The sequence below is a fragment of the Anomaloglossus baeobatrachus genome, chromosome 1 (genome assembly GCF_048569485.1).
Source record: "Anomaloglossus baeobatrachus isolate aAnoBae1 chromosome 1, aAnoBae1.hap1, whole genome shotgun sequence".
NCBI lineage: Eukaryota > Metazoa > Chordata > Amphibia > Anura > Aromobatidae > Anomaloglossus > Anomaloglossus baeobatrachus.
Window position 1 is genome coordinate 924,759,930 of NC_134353.1, and position 24,522 is coordinate 924,784,451.

Sequence of the window (24,522 nt, forward strand, 5' to 3'; positions counted from 1 at the left end):
TTCTTTAATACATAAAACCATACAATGCACAATGAAGAGATGCGAGGACGTCCTGGATGACAGCTGTTTTGTGGTGGAATGCATTTCTTCAGGTCCTGGTCTCCATAATTTCTCCACCCTGGTACCCATATATGATCCATCCTGATCCCCACTTATGGACAAGCAAAAGGGTAACAATGTTTTGAGGTTTTGACTTTCAGGCTCAATATCTCACCATCCATTACAGCTTTGAGCGTTTGACGACCTTCATTTTATGGACAATCATCTTGGCTATCTCGTACATGAATGTGACTTGCAGCTATTTAGCATATGATTAGTTATTCAGATTCTTGCCATGTCCCTGTATTGTTACTGTTTTGCTCCTTTTTCTTCCTGTATACTACAAATTACAACCTGTTCTCACATTCCCTTATACCTCAGTGTGTTATTTGGCTGATTCACCAAGCGAAAGGTTACTGGTTTGATTTGAGTAGCAGCCATGAAGAAGATTTCCGAAGAATAGAGAGAGAGTTTTTTCTATGCATTTTATTGGGTTCCACATAGAAACCTTTATATTAAAAAAAAGCAATAAAATTGCAGAGTTTAGCAGCGTCTTTAGACGCACAGTGAGTAAAGTTTTCATGAAATCACATCCACTTTGCTTGGACAGTACAACACAGTGGCAGAAATCTCTGTGTTGTGTTGGTTGTTATGATTACAGTGACACCAAATATATCCATGTTTTTATTTTTTACAAAGCACATTTTTTTAATTTTTTTTTTAGTAATTTTAATGGAAGAAAGAAAAATATATTTTATTCTCCCTCTAAAGTACAGGACATAGAGATACACTGCTCTATACAGTGTATCTTTATGCACCAGTATAATCTGTGTCAGGTTTCCAGGTTTTCCAGTTCTCTTTTGAATGAGCTTGCCCTCAGTTAACATGGAGTTTTAAGGTTCTGTTGCCCTACTTCCTGTCCAGCTGCTTAAAAGGCCGCCTCTCAGCCCAGTCCAGTGCCTGAGTATACTGCTTGCTGTGTGCTCCTGCTTTGCTGCTGCTAATCCTGATTGCTTTTGGATCCTCCTAAAGACTACCGACCGACCGACTCTGGACCTTACCCGGTTTCTCAAGCTGTGCCCGGATTCCGTCTGCCATCTTCGGTCAGCACGTCTGCCCGGTTCTCTCTGGTTCATAACCACTCTGGACAATCATCCCGTACGGACACTCCTGGACTTTTACCGCTTGCCCCTTGTGTCCCGGCTGCTGCGCATTTAGGCCTTCCGGGGTGATTGCCGGACAGTCCCTGTATAGGGGTTCGCTCTGGTGGTCTCCCTGGGGGAGTCCGGTGCGTGGCCCCGGGAATTCCCTCCGCTCCGTTTCGGGAAGGTATTGTGTGTATTTGTATTGCTGTGTTTGTTCCGTTGTTATCTACCGTGGTTACAGATTATAAAACATCTTGTATCAAAAACTCGTCTCTGCTGATCATTGCCCTACGCTATCGAAATCCTCAGAACATATAATAAGTATTACATTATACTCAGGCCATAAGAAGAGGATTTCGCTGGGGCAATGACTGAGACACGAGTAGATCAGCTCTTTTCTATGATTAACTCCTTGCAGCAGGAGATGGAGGTGGTGCAGACTAAACTTAGAGATGTGGAGGCACAGCTGGGTCATGATCACCAGGTACTGGGTCCGGCTATACAGGATTTGCAAGTCAGAGTGGAGGCTCAGGAAGCCGGCCCCACTACGTCCGTATCAGCTCCCGGTATGCCTAGGTTACCCCCATTCCGTTTCAATGGTGACCGTGGTCAGTTTCGTGGATTTGTGAACCAATGTATACTGTTTTTTGATGTACATGCTGATTATTACCGTTCTGACCGGTCCAAAGTGTTATGTATAATTATGTTATTAACCTCACGAGCACTGGCTTGGGCTAATCCTATGATAGAGAACCGAGACATCCGTTTAAATCACCTAGATGATTTTCTGACCGCAATGGCGCAAATGTTTGATGATCCGAATCGCCGTGCTACTGCTGAATCGGCTCTCCTTTCCTTACGTCAGGGAAAGCGTTCTGTCGTTGAATACGCCACTGAATTTAAGAGGTTAGTGGTAGACACCGACTGGGGAAACAATGCATTATTGTCTGTTTTCAGAAAGGGGTTGTCCGGTACCATCAAGGACGAGTTAGCTCGTTCCGAATCTCCAGGGGATTTTGAACTGTTTCTCCAGCACTGTGTGCGTATTGATACCCGCTTGACGGAACGTAGACAGGAAAAATGGGCGGCTGTAAACCGTGTAAACAACTTTACATTTCCTTCCAGAGAACCCGCTCTCAGGACGCCACGGGAGGCCGAGGACGTTCCTATGCAAGTAGACTCTCTGCAAAAGCGAGAGACCAATGAACGTCGCGAACACCGGCTCCGTGAGCGTTTGTGTTTCTATTGCGGTCAATCGGACCATTTCTTGATCGACTGCCCGAAACGTCCGAATCGCCCAAATAAGGTATTGGCAGCCATGGCAGAGTGTGACAACACGGACGCAGAGTCCGATATCTCTGAGGCAAGTGGACACTTGGATGCGGTATTTCCCTTGACTGTAATGTCAACCTCACCGAAGGACTCGGAAGGGAAATATACCCATTGCTCGCTCCCCATTCAGATCCGGTGGGAGGGACAGCTAATACCTACCTCTGCAATGATAGACTCTGGGGCAGGGGGAAATTTCATGGACTCTTCTTTTGCCAGGAAACACGGTATCCGGACTCAGCAAAGATCCTCACCGGTTACCATGGAGACGGTAGACGGATCTCCGTTAATCTCTGGACCAGTCGATCGGGAAACCGTACCGCTAGAATGCGTCATGAAGCCAGGTCAGCAGGAGACCCTTGTTTTCATGCTAATTTCATCTCCTCATTTTCCGATTATTTTAGGTATTCCGTGGCTACGGTCTACAAATCCGGTCATCGATTGGGAAACTAAGGAAATATCCTTCCCACCGCAGAATATTCCGACCATTAGTCCAGCTGTTCCGGTTCCAGTACCACCAAATACGGAGAGCACTGTACAGGTACCTGTTTTACCCCCGGTTTACCGTGACTTCGCTGATATATGCGACAAAAGAAAAGCCGACCGACTTCCCCCGCATAGACCATATGATTGCCCCATAGACTTACTCCCAGGGGCGGAGATTCCGTTTGGTCATGTCTACCCGTTGGCGGCACCTGAGCTAGCAGCACTAAAAGAGTATATTGATGAAAGCCTAGCCAAGGGATTTATTCGTCCGTCTACCTCCCCCGCAGGGGCACCCATCTTTTTCGTGAAAAAGGAGGGGACTCTGAGACCCTGTATTGACTACCGGGAACTGAATAAAATAACCATCCGGAACCGGTATCCGTTACCGTTGATTCCTGAGCTATTGGAGAGGGTCCAACAGGCAAAAATATTCACCAAATTGGACCTCCGTGGGGCATATAATCTGCTTCGTATACGTCCCGGAGACGAGTGGAAGACCGCGTTCCGATGTCGGTACGGACATTTTGAGTACCTAGTGATGCCTTTTGGACTTTGTAACGCTCCCGCGGCATTTCAACATCTAGTTAACGATATTTTTAGGGATATCATGGACCAATTCATGGTGATCTATCTGGACGATATCCTAATCTTTTCTGATTCTCTACAGGAACACCAGGAGCACGTCAAGACCGTACTTACCCGTCTGAGGGAAAACCACCTGTACATTAAGCTGGAGAAATGCGAGTTCCACTGCTCACAAATACAATTCTTAGGTTATGTCATCTCTCCTCAGGGACTAAACATGGAATCTAGCAAGATACAAGCCATTCTGGACTGGCCGGAACCGGGAAACATCAAGGAGGTACAACGCTTTGTCGGTTTTGCCAACTTTTACCGACGCTTTATCCGTAACTTTTCAGAGATTGTCCGTCCCATCACTCTGTTAACCAAGAAAGGACAGAAGTTTGTGTGGTCCGCCCAGGCCCAGGAAGCATTCCATCGTCTCAAGGTATGTTTTACCTCAGCGCCAATATTAGTCCATCCGAATCCCGCACTTCCCTTTATCGTGGAGGTCGACGCTTCCGACTATGCATTAGGGGCCATTCTTTCTCAAAGGACCGGGGACAAGAGTCTCTTGCATCCGTGTGCCTTCTTTTCCCGCCGGTTGTCCCCTGCAGAAAGGAACTACGACATTGCGGACAAGGAATTATTGGCGATTATTTCCGCTTTCAAGGAATGGAGACACCACTTACAGGGAGCCGCGCAGCAAGTGATAGTACTCACGGATCATCGTAATCTGGAATTTCTGAAGTCTGCCAGGTGCCTGTCTCCACGGCAAGCCCGTTGGAGCCTATTTCTTAACCAATTCAATTTTGTCGTTACATACCGTCCAGGTTCACGTAATGGGAAAGCCGATGCCTTGTCCCGAATCCACGCTGTGGACTCCGTGCCTGGAACCCCGTCTCAGACCGTGTTATCGGATGCCAATTTCGTTGGAGTAATCCAGGACCAGGACTTGTGGAAGGACATCAAGCTGGCCTATGATGGTGACGTATTTCTTGCTGCCCCCCCGAATGATGTAACACTTGATCTTCGGAATGGTGTGTGGTTGAGAGAGCGACGCATTTATGTCCCGGAAGCCGTAAGACTTCGGGTTCTCAAGTTGGTCCATGACTCCGTGTTGGCTGGTCATAGGGGGGTACAGAAGACGCAAGAATTTCTGAGCCGTTTTTTCTGGTGGCCTACTTGCTTAAAGGATGTGAAGGACTATGTCCACTCATGTGTGGTTTGTGCCTGGTGCAAGGTCCCTCGTGTGGCTCCTACGGGACTCCTCCAACCGTTACCCGTGCCATCTCGCCCTTGGGGGTCTATCTCCATGGATTTTATTGTGGAGTTGCCAGTCTCATGCGGACACAATACCATTTTAGTGGTGGTAGATCGATTGACTAAAGCTGCTCACTTCATTCCGTGTACCGGTCTTCCCTCAGCCGCAGAGACAGTGGATTTGGTTATCCAGAATGTATTCCGATTGCATGGGGTACCAGACGAGATCATCTCTGACCGGGGCGTGCAGTTCACGTCTAGATTCTGGAAGGGGTTTTGTACGGCACTCCAGATTGATGTCTGTTTGTCTTCTGCATACCATCCTCAGACAAATGGGCAAACCGAACGGACTAATCAAACCCTGGAACAATACCTTCGATGTTATGTCAGCTATCTCCAAGACGATTGGTTGAAGATGCTTCCGTTGGCGGAGTTCTCATATAACAACACTCAGAGCAGCTCCACTAAGGTAACGCCCTTTTTCGCTAACTTAGGTTACCATCCGAATGTTTTGCCTAGGTCACCGGTTGCGGTTTCGGTGCCAGCGGTGGAGGACAGATTGACAGAGCTACGACAAAATCTGGAGGTTCTGAAGGACACTGTGGCTACGGCCCAGGAGCGTTACAAGAGGTCGGCCGACACTCACCGGAAACCGGCACCCATGTACAAGGTAGGGGACTCTGTATGGTTGTCCACCAAAAACCTGAGATTGGGTGTTCCTTCGCAGAAGCTGGGACAAAAATTCATCGGTCCATTTAAGATCACCGGGATCGTGAGCCCTGTGGCCTGTCGGCTACGGTTGCCGCACCATCTAAAGGTACACCCGGTCTTTCATGTGTCTCTCCTCAAACCTGTCTCCCCTAATACGTTTCATGGTCGTGTTGTGCCTCCTCCTCCGCCTGTGATGGTCGACGGCGAGGAGCAGTTCGTGGTTGAGGACATTATTGACTCCCGGCTCCATCGTCGTCGGCTTCAATATCTGGTACGTTGGCAGGGGTATGCCCCCGAGGACGATTCCTGGGAACCGGTGGGTAACATTCGGGCACCCCGGAAGATCGCTCAGTTTCATCGACGGTTCCCGGACAAGCCGGGCCCTGATCCGTCCTGAGGCCGTCTCTGGGGGGGGGGGAGTAATGTCAGGTTTCCAGGTTTTCCAGTTCTCCTTTGAATGAGCTTGCCCTCAGTTAACATGGAGTTTAAGGTTCTGTTGCCCTACTTCCTGTCCAGCTGCTTAAAAGGCCGCCTCTCAGCCCAGTCCAGTGCCTGAGTATACTGCTTGCTGTGTGCTCCTGCTTTGCTGCTGCTAATCCTGATTGCTTTTGGATCCTCCTAAAGACTACCGACCGACCGACTCTGGACCTTACCCGGTTTCTCAAGCTGTGCCCGGATTCCGTCTGCCATCTTCAGTCAGCACTCTGCCCGGTTCTCTCTGGTTCATAACCACTCTGGACAATCATCCCGTACGGACACTCCTGGACTTTTACCGCTTGCCCCTTGTGTCCCGGCTGCTGCGCATTTAGGCCTTCCGGGGTGATTGCCGGACAGTCCCTGTATAGGGGTTCGCTCTGGTGGTCTCCCTGGGGGAGTCCGGTGCGTGGCCCCGGGAATTCCCTCCGCTCCGTTTTGGGAAGGTATTGTGTGTATTTGTATTGCTGTGTTTGTTCCGTTGTTATCTACCGTGGTTACAGATTATAAAACATCTTGTATCAAAAACTCGTCTCTGCTGATCATTGCCCTACGCTATCGAAATCCTCAGAACATATAATAAGTATTACAATCTGTCTGTGGAGTCAGAGTCTGCACTACAGCTTCACATATAGAAAATCCTCCCAGTGATATCACCAGAGTCTATGGTTCAAAGGTTTAGTTCCTTGCTTGCAATGTTGAATTAGACTCCTGAGTGGTAGGAGAAAAAAACATTTGTAAATATTTCTCATTTTTTTAGCAGTTTTATACAAAGATAACAATAATATGTGACTTTACTTCTGGAATACAGGGATATAGAGATACACTGCTATGTACATATGTATGGCTATGTTCCTGCATAATCTGATTCTGGGTTCCGTGCCTGTACCACAGGTCAAGATTACTAAATTCTGCTGGATCTCTCAGTGTAGGCAGTGTCCCATTGGCAGAGCTGCTGTCTTTGCACATCGATTAACAAGAAGGCTGTGAAATTGAGTCCCCGGAAGACCAGATGAGAGGAGAATTGTTGATTTACAGTGTGTGCAGAATTATTAGGCAAATGAGTATTTTGATACTTTTTATACATGTTGTCCTACTCCAAGCTGTATAGGCTGAGAGCCAACTACCAAATAAGTAAATCAGGTGATGTGCATCTCTGTAATGAGGAGGGGTGCAGTGTAATGACATCAACACCCTATATAAGGTGTGCTTAATTACTAGGCAACTTCCTTTCCTTTGGCAAAATGGTTCAGAAGAGAGATTTGACGGGCTCTGAAAAGTCCAAAAATTGTGAGATGTCTTGCAGAGGGATGCAGCAGTCTTGAAATTGCCAATCAAGCATTTCATGGCAAATAGCCAACAGGGTCGCAAGAAGCGTGTTGGGCAAAAAAGGCGCAAAATAACTGCCCATGAATTGAGGAAAATCAAGCGTGAAGATGCCATTTGCCACCAGTTTGGCCATGTTTCAGAGCTGCAACGTTACTGGAGTATCAAAAAGCACAAGGTGTGCCATACTCAGGGACATGGCCAAGGTAAGGAAGGCTGAAAAACCACCATCTCTGAACAAGAAACATAAGATAAAACGTCAAGACTGGGCCAAGAAATATCTTAAGACTGATTTTTCAAAGGTTTTCTGGACTGATGAAATGAGAGTGACTCTTGATGGGCCAGATGGATGGGCCAGAGGCTGGATCAGTAAAGGGCAGAGAGCTCCACTCCGACTCAGACGCCAGCAAGGTGGAGGTGGGCACTGGTATGGGCTGGAATCATCAAACATCAACTTGTGGGACCTTTTTGGCTTGAGAATGGAGTGAAGCTCAACTCCCAGACCTACTGCCAGTTTCTGGAAGACAACTTCTTCAAGCAGTGGTACAGGAAGAAGTCGGTATCGTTCAAGAAAAACATGATTTTTATGCAGGACAATGCTCCATCACATGCATCCAACTACTCCAGTGTGGCTGCCCAGTAAAGGTCTAAAAGATGAAAAAATAATGACATGGCCCCTTGTTCACCTGATCTGAACCCCCATAGAGAACCTGTGGTCCCTCAAATGTGAGATCTATAGGGAGGGAAAACAGTACACCTCTCGGAACAGTGTCTGGAGGCTGTGTTGGCTGCTGCACGCAAAGTTGATCGTAAACAGATCAAGCAATGACAGAATCTATGGATGGTCGGCTGTTGAGTGTAATCATAAAGAAAGGGGGCTATATTGGTCACTAATTTTTTTGAATTTTGTTTTGGCATGTCAGAAATGTTTATTTCTAAATGTTGTGCAGTTATATTGGTTTACCTGGTGAAAATAAACAAGTGAGATGGGAATATATTTGGTTTTTATTAAGTTGCCTAATAATTCTGCACAGTAATAGTTACCTGCACAAACAGAATCCTCCTAAGATACCCAAATCTAAAAAAATCCCACTCCAACTGCCAAAAATATTAAGCTTTGATATTTATGAGTCTTTTGGGTTGATTGAGAACATAGTTGTTGATCAATGATAAACAAAAATCCTCTAAAATACAACTTGCCTAAGAATTCTGCACTGCAGACATGCCGGCCCCCATCCCCGAGGAGGAGCTATAGGGGAGGAGGTGAAAGGAAGTCGGGACAAAAGCCCTAACTGCCGGGATAGTGGGACTGAGCCCTCAAATCTAGACAGTCCCGCTGAATCTGGGATTGTTCGAGGAAGGTCCTGGCTTTGACATAGCCCAATCCATACACCTGCTCCTGCACTTGACGTGTACAATGGATGTCAGGAAGGGGTTAAAGACAACCTATTTTATTTATGTGGCCAGAACCAAAATAATAATCTTTCTATAGCGGCAACATATTCTGCAGTGCTTTGTGTATCAGCAGCACTGTCCCCATTGGATATCTTTGGAGTGTGGGAGGAAACCAACATCATATCAGGAGAACATACAAACTCCTTGCAGATGTTGTCCTTGGTGAGATTTGAACCCAGGATCCCAGCGCTGCAAGACCAGTGCTAACCACTGAGCCACCGTGCAGTGCGAACCACTCAGCCACCATGCTGCCCTGCTTCACAAGAAACATACTTAAAAAAGGCCGACTGTGGACTATGTGTCTTGGATAACTAGTCCAAGATAGGAACTTGACAGTTTCTCTCCTTCCTGCCCCCATAGACTGACCAGTCTCATCCTCTGTGTGTGTATATTAGAATTTATTCACCATGGACTCCCTGGAACTTTTTGGTTGCATCCTTAAAGGGGGTGTTACACGCAGCGATATCGCTAGCGATATCGCTGGTGAAAGCACCCGCCTGCGTCGTTTGTGCGTCACGGGCAAATCGCTACCCGTGGCGCACAAAATCGGTAGGAGCCGTCACACGGGACTTACCTGCCTAGCGACGTCGCTGTTGCCGGTCAACCACCTACTTTCTAAGGGGGCGGTTCGTGCGGCGTCACAGCAGCGTCATTAAACGGCCGTCCAATAGAAGCAGAGGGGCGGAGATGAGCGGGACGTAACATCCCGCCCACCTCCTTCCTCATTGCCGGCGGCCGCAGGTAAGCTGTAGTTCGTCGCTCCCGAGGTGCCACATGTGTCGCCCTGGGCAAGCCAGGGGTCACAGGTCACAACACCACCACACCCCACACTCCAGGTAGGCACATCACAGCTAACCAGAAATCCTTGTTGCCTTCCTCCAGAGGCTGATGATTCACACCAGGGGGTGGGCCAGGCGGTTGGCTCCGCCCACCAAGGAGATCACAGCTCTGGAGGCGGGAAGTACCAGGCAGATTAGCCCGGGGAGGGCAAGAGTAAACAACGGAGTTGAGTGAGGAGCAGATAAGAGAAGTGAAAGTGGAGGAAAGAAGAGTAGTAAAGGAGGAGAGCAAGAAGTGGTGACAGAGCAGAGAGTGTGCAAAGCCTGAGAGCCCAGCTTTGTGTAGGGCCAGAACAGCAAGGTCAGCGACGGCGGTGACTGTTTGGAGGGGGACCATTTGGAAGTTCCTGGAAGGACCCCGTTGGCTGTGTGCCCGGTGGTCTGGAGCAGTGTTCCGAAGGACAGTCAGCACCAGGGCAGGGGCCTCTCGGACCCTGGCAAGGCTAGGAGTCGCCAAATTTGCCGAATCCGTCAGTGAAGGGGACGTAGATCCCCCAGCAACCAAGTCCCGATTGAAGGCAACAGCCCAACCTGAAGCAGAGAGACGCCGCCACCGCCAGGGCACCAGTTTCTCAGGGCCAGCGCCTGCGGGCAAAGTGTAGAGCTCCTCCGGCCCAGATTGCAGTCGGGGAGCGGGTAACCGGAGGGAATCCACCGCTACCATCAGTCAAACATAGGTGCAAGGAAGAGGGACATCACCGTCACCTACCGGGAGTGCAGGTGCAGCCGTCTGTGGGACCGTCCTACCAGCCGTTTGGTTTACCGTACAAACTGTGTCCGAGTCTCAGGCTGAGTGAGTACCACAGTGCCGCAAGGCACAGCGCTGCCCCCGCGTCCCTGCGCCCACCAGGCCCCGCACCTCACAACCCATCACCGGGCCCCGGGATCACCAACCCCTACCCACGGAGGGGCAACACAACACCTGGCTGCTCCCCATCACCATCTCCGGGATCCCCATCCAGAGCAGCGGTGGTGCAATCACCACAACCGTGGGTGGCGTCACGAACTATAACAATCCCCCACACCCAACCAACAATCCCCTTTCACTCACGGGCGAGGAGTGTCGCTCGAGAAACCCCGGGATCCGGCCCACAGCTCGAGCCACCACTGAGCAGCTGCCGGACCCGAGCAGAAGGGGTGAGCGCGGTGTGCTGACACCCTCCTCCCCGCCCGCGACACCACACATAGCGATGTGTGCTGCCTCGGGAACGACGAACAACCTGCGTGCTCAACAATCAACGATTTTTTGAAAAGGAACGACGTGTCAACGATGGAGGATAAGGTGAGTATTTTCCATCGTTAACGGTCGTTCCTTGCTGTCACACGCAACAACATCGCTAACGATGCCGTATGTGCGTCACGGAATCCGTGACCCCGGCGATATATCGTTAGATACGTCGTTGCGTGTAACGGGGCCTTAAGTCTTACCCTACGCTGTCCTAGTGCATGGACTTCCTGGGTATGACCCTTGTCAGTCAATTGAGAGGGTGAAGAGTATTTTGTATCCCACACACATCCCATTCATATGAGTTTGCACTGTGCAATACTTCATATCACATGTGGTGGCGCCACAGAGAAATTGTACACTTATAGTGTCATGATTCATGTTTATTTCTGTTAATGTTGATGAATGTTCTTTACAGCCAATGAAAACCCAAAAGTCATTATCTCAGAAAATTAGAATAATTACCATAAAACAACTGCAAAGACTTCCTAAATGTTTAAAATGGTCCCTTAGTCTGGCTCTGTAGGCTACACAATCATGGGGAAGACTGCTGACTTGACAGATGTCAAGAAGGCAACCATTGACACACTCCACAAGGAGGGTAAGCCACAAAAGGTCATTGCTAAAGAAGCTGGCTGTTCACAGAGTGCTGTATCCAAGCATATTAATGGAGAGTTGAGTGGAAGGAAAAAGTGTGGTAGAAAAAGGTGCACAAGCAACCGGGATAACCACAGCCTTGATAGGAGTGTTAAGAAAAGGAGATTCACAAGGAGTGGACTGCTGCTGGATTCAGTGCTTCAAGATCCACCACACACAAATACTCAATGTGTGCATATACCCTAAGATGGTTGCCCGGACATGCTGGGATTTGTAGTTTTTCATTATCCTGACTACAGTAAGCCACAATGAAACCATAATATCTACGAAAACAACACTATAATGACAACACTCTGAATTTTAGCAAAAAGTTTCTAAAAAGGTTGTGAAAAGTCACTTCGGTCCAACCGCAGCTTTTGAGGCTAATTATTTTCACTGAGGTCATTCAGTAGTGTTGACGGGAAATAATTAACTAGAAAGCCACTTTACACCCGCACCCATGTACATTTTCTACATATCTGCCGAGACCTTCGCTATCTATCAAATACAATCAATTACATCTTAGAAATGTTTTCTCAGAGCTTATTAATATTTAACCGGAATGACTGAGATGTGACTCCGCATCTGGGGAATATCTTCGGCAAATGGAGGTGAAATCTGCGGCTTTATCATTATTAGGCCCTCATCATGTGACCCTTAATGGCTTCTTCTGAAACACATTTACTGTGTGACTACATAAAAAAGGGCAGCAGTCTATTATGATGGAGGAGCAAATGGGCCACACATGGATCTATATTGTAAGATGGCGACCGGCTACATTATAAATGGCCGGTATGTACCACAGAAGTGGTGTAAACTTGGAGGTCCAATTGTGTACTTGCAGTACCACGGGTTTTTGTTAAAGTATTCACAGGGCCAGGTTTACAGATAGCTGGAGAGATGGATGGGTCTGGCTATCTACATACCTCCACCTATGGGTTTGTCTCAGTGGGATAATGAGACTGTTTGTTTGGCACATGGCAGTCAGTGTGAGGAGCCTGTGTGTGTGCGTGCGTGCGTGTGTGTGAAGCCTTTGGGAAGAGTCCTCTGCAGGAAAAATAGGACTTGGACCGTGGATAGAGGTATCGAAGCCTCTGCAAGGAACCCTCTGGGAGAAGAAAGGGTTTGCTTCGTTCTTACCAGGGTCAGTGTATGGAAGGGCTGTGATTCTAAGGTAGGGGTCTCAAACTCGGTGGGTGTATGGGCCGCATAGAGGAAAAGAAAATAATCTGAGGGGCCGCATTCCTTACAGGAGAAAGTGGCTTTTTTATTGGTGTCATATTTTTTTACACACCTTTGGATCACTGGTTTTGAACATTTTTCACTGGTTTAATTTAACAAACATGCACGTTCTATGTTTAAATATAAAAAAAGACAAAAACAAACATTTTTGATGGTAAAAAATGTCATGCCTTATTTTTATTTATTTTTTTATCATTTTAGCCCTTTCTTGTAACTAATAGTGTTATAATTAGCACCATATAGTAATTTTGGCCAATATCTTTTAGTAATGTTCCCCATCTTGTTGTAATGTGCCCATCCTTGTCCCCTTGTAGTATTGTGCCCCATCCTAGTCCCCATCCTACAGTAATGTGCCCATCCTTGTCCCCATTTTGTAGTAATGTGCCCAACCTTGTCCCCATCCTTTAGAAATGTGCCTCATCCTTGTCCCCATCCTATAGTAATGTTCCCATCTTTGTCCCCATCTTGTAGTAATGTGCCTCATCCTTGTCCCAATCCTATAGTAAAGTCCCCATCCGATAGTAATGTCCCCAGCCTTGTCCCCATCCCATAGTAATGTCCCCATCCTATAGTAATGTCCCCATCCTATAGTATTGTCCCCAGCCTTGTCCCCATCCTATAATAATGTTCCCATCCTATAGTAATGTCCCCATCTTATAGTATTGTCCCCAGCCTTGTCCCCATCCTGTAGAAATGTGTCCATCCTTGTCCCCATCCTATAGTAATGTGTCCATCCTTGTCCCCATCTTATAGTAATGATCCCACTCCTTATCTCCTTGCAGTATTGTCCTTATCCTGTAGTACTGTGCCCATCCTATAATCCTATAGTAATGTCCCCATCCTATAGTAATCTCCCTATCCTCTCGTAATGAGTCCATCCTTGTCCCCATCCTATAGTAATGAGTCCATCCTTGTCCCCATCCTATAGTCATGTGTCCATCCTTGTCCCCATCCTATAGTAATGTCCCCATCCTATAGTAATATCCCCATCTTATAATAATGTTTCCATCCTTGTCCCCATCTTATAGTAATGTTCCCCATCCTTGTCCCCTTGTAGTAATGTCCCTATCATGTAGTACTATGTCCATCCTATAGTAATGTACCCATTCTATAGTAAAGAGCCCATCCTATAGTAATGTCTCCATCCTATAGTAATGTGCCCACCTTGCCCCCATCCTATAGTAATGCCCCAATCCTATAGTAATGCCCCATCCTATAGTACTGTCCCCAGCCTTATCCCCATCCTATAGTAATGTTCCCCATCTTTGTCCCCTTGTAGTAATGCCCCTATCCTGTAGTACTATGCCCATCCTATAGTAATGTCCCCATTCTATAGTAAAGAGCCCATCCTATAGTAATATCCCCATCCTATAGTACTGTGCCCATTCTAGTCCCCGTCCCATAGAAATGTCCCCATCCTATAGTAATGTGCCCATCTTTGCCCCAATCTTGTAATAATATGCCCATCCTTGTCCCCATCCTGTAGTAATGTGGCCATCCTTGTCCCCATCCTATAGTAATGTGGCCATCCTTGTCCCCATCCTGTAGTAATGTGCCCATCCTTGTCCCCATCCTGTAGTAATGTCCCCATCCAATAGTAAGGTGCCAATCCTATAGTAATGTCCCCGTCCTAAAGCAATGTGCCCACTTTGTCCCTATCCTAGAGTAATGTCCCCAGCCTTGTTCCCATCCTATAGTAATGTGCCCACCTTGTCCCTATCCTATAGTAATGTACCCATCCTGTAGTATTGTGTCCTATCACTGTCTCCTTTTACTAATCTGCCCATGCAGGTCCTCTTCTTGTAGTAATGTGCCCTTTCCTGGTCCTCTGCTTGTAGTTATGTCCCCACAGGCGTTTTGCATTTTTACGTTTTGTTTTTTTTTCCTCTCTTTCTTCCGAGAGCCGTAACTTTTTTATTTTTCCGTAAATCTTGCCATATGAGGGCTTGTTTTTTTGCGGGACGAGTTGTAGTTTTAAATGAAACCATAAGGTTTACCATATAGTGTGCTGGAAAAGAGAAAAAAAAATTCAAGTGTGGAAAAACTGCAAAAAAAAGTGTGATCGCACAATAGTTTTTGGGACATTTTATTCACTATGTTCACTATATGGTAAAACTGATGTGTTGGGGTGATGTCTCAGGTCAGTGCGAGTTTGTAGACACCAAACATGAATAGGTTTACTTGTATCTAATGGGCTTAAAAAAAAAATCACAAGTTCGAAAAAAAGTGGCATACGTTTTGCGCCATTTTCCGAAACTCGTAGCATTCTCATTTTTCTGGATCTATGGTTCAGTGATGGCTTTTTTTTGGGTCTCAAGCTGACGTTTTTGATGATGCCATTTTTGCGCAGATGCTACGTTTTGAATGCCTGTTATTGCATTTTGCGCAAAATTTAAGGCGACCAAAAACCCTAATTTTAGCTTTTGGAAATTTTTGCCGCTACGCTGTTTACCGATCAGATTAATTGATTTTATATTTTGATAGATCGGGCGATACCAAATAAAAAATATACACATTTTTTTTAACCCTTTTATTTTCAATGGGGCGAAAGGGGGGTGATTTGAACTTTTAGGTTTTTTATTTTTTTTAACTTTTTTTATTTTACTAGGTCCCTTAGGGGGTTATATGGATCAGCAATCTGATTGCTCTTCCATATCTCCAGATCACAGCTACACAGCTGGATGCTTGCCACCGTGGTAGTGGCAAGTAGTACTGGCAGTAGTGGCAGCTGTGAGCTGTCATTAACCCCTTAGTACCCCGATTGCGACCGCACCAGAGTATTCGGGATGAGCTGGGTGAAGTTCCGGGATTTTCGCAACTAATGGATGCAACAATCCTGGGCAGCTGCAGGCAGCTATTTTTCGGCTGGGGGGGCCCAAAAACCATGGGTCTCCCCTGTCTGATAATACCAGCCCCCATCTGTCAGCTTTATCATGGCTGGGTATTAACACTAGAACTACTGAGGTAGTCATTTTGCACCATGTATTTCTATATAGGTGTCACGAGTCCAGTAGTTCTAGTGTTAATATTGGAGGGGACCGAATGCAGATTTTTTAAAAATTATATATTTAAATAATTTTTTAAAAAGCCGTATGCGGTCCCTCTTATTTTGACATACAGCTAAGATAAGTAAGATATGCATACGTTGGGGCTGCAGCCTGTGGCCATATGCTTTATTTGTGCTGGGTATAGTATAGGGGGACTCTATGCCAATTTTTTTATTTATTTATTTTTACAGCACGATAGGGACACACACAGCGTTTGTGATTGAAAGCAGTCAGACACACTGTTACATAGGCTGGGGGCGCATCTGACTGCAAACAATCAGAGATGATGGGGGGCGGGGGAAGCAGTGAATATGTATGAACAGTAATGAGCGGCCCTGGAAGTAGTATGAGCGGCCCCGGAAGTAGTGTTACAGCCACGCGGGAGACTGGTAAGTGTAATGTGCCTGCTTTTCCCGCTTTCTCATTATCTTTCCTTTATTTTTTAAGTACCTGAGCTGTTGGATCTTGATTGGTCACCAGAGTTCCGAGCTCAGGGTCGGTGCAGGGGTACTTTAGAAACTACACTACCATCACTACTCACAACCCCTGCCTGCACTTTTTCTGAGTCCAGCGCGAGTAGGATGAAGCATCCTCATCGGAAATGCACAACGTGCTGGTTTTTAGGCATGGCTGTAGATTTATAAGTATAGTGCCCCTAAAGCACCCAGCAGCCGGGCAACCTTAGGCAATCTATAACCTAATAACTGTATAGGGCCACCAGTTTGCTGGATACTAGATGACAGATTATGATGATGCTGTTGGGATAACCCTAAACACTTCCTAGGGGACCATTCTGAGGGCATCTGGATCTTTGCTTATTATTATTATTATTATTATTATTATTATTAAAGGGAACCTGTCACCACTTTTTTGGACTATAAGCTGCAGCCACCACCACTGGGCTCTTATATACAGAATTCTAACATACTGTATATAAGAGCCCAGGCCACTGTGTGGAATGTAAAAAACACTTTATAATACTCACCTAAACCGGTCGCTGCTGTGGATGTGGCTCAGATGGGCTTCTCTGTTCTCCGGTGCCGGCGCCTCCTCGTTTGGCCATCTTCATCCTCTTTCTGTGCAAGCCTGTGGGCATGACGTGTCCTACGTCATACACACTCGCCGGTCCCGCGCATTTGCACTACAATACTTTGATCTGCCCTGCTCAGGCCAGATCAATGTGCGCCTGCTCAGGACCTGAATGCCGGCGAGTGTGTATGACGTTGGACGCGTCATGTGTGACGCCCTGGACTAGCCAGGTAGTCACAGTTAGTCCCCCGCACAACAACCTTCCCCTAAAAAGGGTACCATCAGCCAACCTAAAACCCTGAGTCACCCCTCTCAGGTTCTTACGTTCACACCAGGTGGGGGAGCCAGGCGGTTGGCTCCGCCCACCGAGGAGTTTGGAGGGCCCTGAGGCGGGAAAAGCAGGGAGTTCCCCGTGGGGCGTGAAAGGGAGAGGAAGGAGAGGAGTAGGGAGAGTGACAGAGGAGAAGAGAACGTCTGTCAGGGTTCCGGGTCATAGCCCAGACACCCCGTGGCCAGGAGGCAGACGGTGGTGGCCGCCTGCAGGAGCTGGGATTACAGCCGGTGGAACCGTAGGGACCGGGGATGGGCGGTGGCCCGCCGGTACCGAACCAGGGAACTGATTGGAAACCGGAGCACCAGAAGGGGTACTCAGACCCAGTACGAGGTCTAGAAACAACTGGGCTGAGTCAAATCAAGTGATTGAGGACTGGACTTGAGGTCCCTTCTCATCCAAGGCCTGACTGAAAACAACAGCCCACCCCAACAAGGATAGAAAGCCACCGCCAGGGCATAGAGATCCAAAGGGCCAGCGTCTGCAGGCAATCGGGTTCCTCAGCACACATCCAGCTGGGGAGTGGACTACCGTCGCTGAAGCGTAGGCAGTCAAACACATACACAAAAGGTGCAGGAGAAAGGAGGCAACCACCCACCCGAGAAAAAGGGGAGAAACGCAGCCGGCTGCAGGCACCGTCCACCATCTTGTTTGATTTACCAGAGACTCCAGCGTATTTGTAATAGTGAGTACACCAGTGCCCTCGGGCCGAGCACCGCGCCACACCGCATCAACACTGCCCTACACCAAACAATTTACAGTGACCCCTCGGGCCCCGGGACCTTCACCCCTACCCACGGAGGGTTTAACACCAAGCTGCGTAACACCGTCACGTCCGAGCCTAGTCAACGGCAGCGGTGGTGTCCATCCATTCACCACAACCTGTGGGGGGCGTCACGAACTCAAATCCCCTACAAACAACCGCGGCTCCGGCCGTGGACATCCCCACCGAAGTCCCTACGTGTAGCGCCATCCCCCTTTCAGAGCAACGTGGCCCCTGGGTCCGTGAGGAGCTCGAGCCATCCACCGACGAGCACGGATCTGAGCGGCTCAGCAGCCGGCCGAGCCCCGGGGCAGTACACATGCACCGCGGCTTCAGAAGATGAAGGACGAAGATGACCGAAAGAGGCGGCGCCGGCACCGGAGGACGAAGATGCCCATCTGAGCCACATCCACCGCAGCGACAGGTGAGTATTATAAACTGTTTTTATGTTCTACACAGCGGTCTGGGCTCTTATATACTGTCACGCTCCCCGGGTCCTCTGCTCCGCTCCCCGGGTCCCCTGCTCCGTTCCCCGGGTCCTCTGCTCCGCTCCCCGGCTCACCTGCCAGGCTCCCCGCTCTCCAGCCTCCGGTGTCCGTACTCCCCAGGCCCCCTGGTCTCCGCTCCCGGCGCCCGACGGCTTCCCAGTCCCTGGCCGGCTCCCCTGCGTCCTCCTCTCAGCTTCCTGCCCTGGCTTCTGGCACCCGGGCCGCGCGCATGCGCATTAGGGCGCGCGCGCGGTCACTGACCCTTTCTTAAAGGGCCAGTGTCAATTAACAGGAAATGATGCACACAGGTACAGGGTATATAGGGGGTTAATGTCCAAGGGAGCGGGGCCTGTTCTTCGTGTTTTCCCAAGCTAGGAGTCAGGTCTCCTTGTGTTCTGTGAGATACTTACCTCTCTGTCTTCTAGAGCCGATCCTGCATCGCCATCCGGTCCTGCGGTACCTCGAACCCCGAACGCGGCCCATCTGCCATCCTGACAGTCCGTACCATCTCGGATCCCTGCGGTGACCCGTCATCTCGCTCCTACGGTTCCGGACCCCGCCTGACACCATCACGGCTTCCGAACCTGAGCTCCGTCACCCGGACCACCATCAGTGACCTCGTGGTCCCAGGGACTTCTCCATTCTCTCCCAGTGCACGGACTGTCCTGCTACCTACAGTGCTCCGGCTACCGGACTCCTTTCCCTCATCCGGGAGTTCGGCCCAGTGGATCCACCTCCAGGGTCTACCCGTCCATCTGGCCCTAACAGTAAGAACAGGCCATGGATCCCGCCGAAGCACTAGCGGCCTTGCATGAGGAACTCCAACGCCAGCGTGAAGTCCAGACCCGTATGCTAAACTTTATGACTTCCGTGGACACCCGCCTGACCACGCTACAAGCGGCAGTCACGTCTTCAACATCCCGAGCCTTCACTAGTCAAGCCACGACCCCCGCTCCCGTGGCTGCCTCTTCGGATGCTTCCAGACTGCGTTTGGCCTCACCACCCCGGTACGCCGGAGATCCCAAGACCTGCAGGGGGTTTATAAACCAATGCTCCCTCCATTTCACGCAGCTGCCACATCTATTTGCCTCCGACCAAGCCAAGGTCGCCTTCATCATGTCTCACCTAGAAGGCGAGGCTCTGGCGTGGATGAACCCCTTGTGGGAGAAGGAGGAACCTATGACCAAGAACCTCCAGGAGTTCCTGCAGGCCTTTCGCAGCACCTTTGACGAACCCGGACGCGCCTCCGCGTCTGCGTCATCACTTCTCCGGTTACGTCAGGGGACACTGACGGTGGGTCAATACGCCATCCGTTTCCGCACCTTGGCTTCAGAACTCGGGTGGAATAACGAGGCCCTAACCGCCGCCTTCTGAGAAGGACTATCGGGTCGAATCAAAGATGAGCTGGCTGGACGTGATGTACCGTCCACCCTGGACGCCCTGATTACCCTAGCGACTCGAGTGGACATACGCTTTCAGGAGCGGTCCAAAGAGGTATCCCGTGAGAGACGTCCGGTACGGCATTCCTCGCCTCCACAGAAGCCCGCCGTACTCCAGTCAACGGCCTCTGGTGTCTCCATCCATGAGCCCATGCAGATCGACCGTGTGCGACAGTCTGAACAACGTCGAGCAGAGCGGCTCGCCAAGGGTCTCTGCTTTTACTGCGGAGAGGGCACACACCTGCTACGCGCCTGTCCAGAGAGGCTGGGAAACTCCAAAGCCTAGGGTTGGTAGGAGAGGCCACCCTAGGTGCTGGGACTCTCTCAGACCCAGTTACATGGACTGTGCAAGTGACAACGGGAGAGACGCGATTTACGGCTGAGGCGTACCTCGATTCTGGGGCAGCAGGCAATTTCATCCAGCAGGCCACGGTGGACAAGTACCAGGTGCCTGTTACTCCACTCGCCAAACCTCTTGTGATCGCCTCTGTGGATGGGAGACCTCTCTCTGACACCATCTCCTGGATCACCAAGCCGCTTGAACTGCGTATCGGTGCTCTGCACACCGAGAACATCGCTCTCTACGTCCTCCCACATATGTCACATCAAATCCTGCTGGGCCTTCCCTGGTTGCGGACACACGAGCCTTCAGTCAGCTGGGGCACTGGCGATATCACTCGATGGGGGTCTTCTTGCCATGAGAGGTGTCTGAAGACCATACAACCCGTCCGGCGACCTCCGGTTCCCGAGTCCCTACCGGGACTGCCCTCAGCCTATTGGTCCTTCGTGGACGTCTTTGATAAGAAGGAGTCCGAAGTACTTCCGCCACATCGTCCTTATGATTGTGCCATTGACCTGCTCCCGGGAACTACACCACCTCGAGGACGGATATATCCACTGTCTCCAGCCGAAACAAGGGCCATGTCTACGTACATCACAGAGAGCCTGGCTAAGGGATTCATCCGGAGATCCTCCTCTCCTGCTGGAGCAGGCTTCTTCTTCGTTAAGAAGAAAGAGGGCGACCTACGCCCATGTATAGACTACCGGGGATTGAACCTAATCACCGTGAAAAACAAGTACCCTCTGCCGCTCATCCCCGAATTGTTTGATCGGCTCAGAGGAGCTCGTGTGTTCACCAAGTTGGATCTTTGGGGTGCCTACAACCTGGTCCGTATCCGCTCAGGGGATGAATGGAAGACCGCGTTCAACACTCGCGATGGGCACTATGAATACTGCGTGATGCCCTTCGGCCTGTGTAACGCACCAGCAGTCTTCCAAGAATTAGTGAACGATGTGTTTCGGGACCTTCTCTACGTCTGTGTGGTGGTATATCTGGATGACATCCTTGTCTTCTCTCCGGACCTCCAGACCCACCGAGAGAACGTGCAACTGGTTCTACAAAGACAGAGAGAATCGTCTGTACGCCAAGTACGAGAAGTGCGTCTTCGAACAGTCTTCTCTCCCCTTCCTGGGGTACCTCATCACCGATACCGGACTGCAGATGGATCCAAAGAAGGTCTCCTCCATTCTCAACTGGCCTCCTCCTTCTGGACTGAAGGCAATCCAACGCTTTCTGGGATTCGCTAACTATTACCGCCAGTTCATTCCTCACTTCTCGGCTCTGACTGCTCCTCTCTCCGCCTTGACCAAGAAGGGGGCTAATCCAAAGGACTGGTCACCTGCGGCCGACGCCGCGTTTGGCGCTCTAAAGCGAGCCTTTGCCTCCTCTCCTGTACTCCACCGTCCAGAGTTAAACCGCCAGTTCACCTTGGAGGTGGATGCCTCCTCCTCGGGAGCCGGAGCAGTGCTCATGCAGAAGTCCTCCTCCGGGAAGATGGTGACGTGCGGTTTCTTCTCCAAGAGCTTCTCCGCGCCTGAACGCAATTACACCATCGGTGACCGAGAGCTATTGGCGGTCAAACTGGCTCTGGAGGAATGGCGCTATCTTCTGGAAGGAGCAGTGTACCCTGTCATTGTTTACACGGACCACAAAAACCTGGAATACCTGCGGACTGCTCAGCGACTGAACCCACGGCAAGCCAGGTGGTCCTTGTTCTTTGCCCGGTTCGACTTCCAGCTTCATTTCCGACCCGCGGACAAGAATGTACGCGCTGATGCCTTGTCTAGGTCTTTCGTGCCCGTGGAACAGGAGGAGGAGACATCTCAACCCATCATCTGTCCAAGTAAGATTATTCCGGTGGCTCCTGTCACCCTGGCCCAGATACCGCCCGGGAAGACCTATGTCTCTGAGACTGACAGGCAAAAAGTGTTACACTGGGGCCATGCCTCGAAAACAGCCGGTCATGCAGGTCAGAAGAAAACATGGAGCGCTATTGTACGTCATTACTGGTGGCCATCCCTTCGCACGGACGTCGCCTCTTTTGTCTCTGCCTGCTCCTCCTGTGCCAGGAACAAGACGCCCAAACACCTGCCATATGGCCGTCTTCTGCCTCTGCCCATACCCTCAGTTCCCTGGCAACACATAGCGATGGACTTTATTACGGACTTGCCATTGTCCTCCGGACACACAGTCATATGGGTCGTGGTGGATCGGTTCTCTAAAATGGCCCATTTCGTTCCTATGGCTGGACTGCCCTCTGCTCAGGAACTCGCGGACGCTTATATACATCACATCTTCCGCTTGCATGGCTTTCCATCACACATAGTGTCCGACAGAGGAACTCAGTTCACCTCCCGCTTCTGGAGGGCTCTCTGCAAACATCTGGGAGTGACTCTGGACTTTTCTTCGGCCTACCACCCTCAGTCGAACGGCCAAGTGGAACGGGTCAATCAGATATTGACCTCTTTCTTACGTCACTACGTGAACGCCCATCATGACGATTGGTCCACGCTTCTTCCTTGGGCTGAATTCTCCCATAATCACCACGTCAGTGAGTCCTCCTCCAGTTCTCCCTTCCATGTCGTCTACGGACTTCAGCCGTCTGTCCCATTGCCTGTATCCTCGTCCTCGGACATCCCTGCTGCTGATGCAGTACTCCGTGACTTTGCAACCATTTGGGACTCAGTTAAGGCGTCCCTTGCACGGGCAACCCTGCGGATGAAGAGACACGCGGACAAGAGACGCCTGGATCCTCCATGTTTCTCTCCGGGAGATCTCGTCTGGCTTGCTTCCAAGTACATCCGACTGAAGATACCATCCTACAAGCTGGGACCTCGCTACATCGGACCGTTTAAAGTCCTCGGCAAGATCAATGAGGTCTCCTACAAACTGCAGCTCCTGGCCACGATGAGAATACCCAACTCCTTCCACGTCTCTCTGCTCAAGCCGGTTGTCCTTGGTCCCTTCTCCGCTGCCGCCAGTCCGGCTCCTCCTCCTATTGCTGAGGACGACATCTATGCGGTAAGAGATATCGTGGCCATGAAGACCGTATGTGGTCGGCAGTTCTTCCTGGTGGACTGGGAAGGGTATGGTCCTGAGGATAGGTCCTGGGAGCCCAGGGAGAACGTGGGCACTCCTCTGATCCGTGCCTTCCTGTCCCGGTTGCGGGGAGGGGGGCGTGGGGGGGGGTACTGTCACGCTCCCCGGGTCCTCTGCTCCGCTCCCCAGGTCCCCTGCTCCGTTCCCCGGGTCCTCTGCTCCGCTCCCCGGCTCACCTGCCACGCTCCCCGCTCTCCAGCCTCCGGTGTCCGTACTCCCCAGGCCCCCTGGTCTCCGCTCCCGGCGCCCGACGGCTTCCCAGTCCCTGGCCGGCTCCCCTGCGTCCTCCTCTCAGCTTCCTGCCCTGGCTTCTGGCACCCGGGCCGCGCGCATGCGCATTAGGGCGCGCGCGCGGTCACTGACCCTTTCTTAAAGGGCCAGTGTCAATTAACAGGAAATGATGCACACAGGTACAGGGTATATAGGGGGTTAATGTCCAAGGGAGCGGGGCCTGTTCTTCGTGTTTTCCCAAGCTAGGAGTCAGGTCTCCTTGTGTTCTGTGAGATACTTACCTCTCTGTCTTCTAGAGCCGATCCTGCATCGCCATCCGGTCCTGCGGTACCTCGAACCCCGAACGCTGCCCATCTGCCATCCTGACAGTCCGTACCATCTCGGATCCCTGCGGTGACCCGTCATCTCGCTCCTACGGTTCCGGACCCCGCCTGACACCATCACGGCTTCCGAACCTGAGCTCCGTCACCCGGACCACCATCAGTGACCTCGTGGTCCCAGGGACTTCTCCATTTTCTCCCAGTGCACGGACTGTCCTGCTACCTACAGTGCTCCGGCTACCGGACTCCTTTCCCTCATCCGGGAGTTCGGCCCAGTGGATCCACCTCCAGGGTCTACCCGTCCATCTGGCCCTAACATATACAGCATGTTAGAATGCTGTATATAAGAGCTCACTGGTGCTGGCCGCAGCTTATAGGGCAAAAAAGTGGTGACAGGTTCCCTTTAAGTATTGTATGCAGTTTGTATTGTGAAATCCGGTGACAGATTTATTTTATAATTTCTTTCACCATGGTTGATGGCCAACATGGTCTAATAGAAATAGGGAATGATGACCCATATGAGAACAAATATGGACGACAACGACTGCTACAGATACTACCTGATGGGGCAGACGGCTGAATCCTGTCCATAATTACTCCACATAGGTATTCAGGCAAGATTATATGTATTCTGCTGATGTACTATATAATTAAAACCCATTAGTGAAATAAATCTGACTCAAAACAATATTACGCTCAGAACA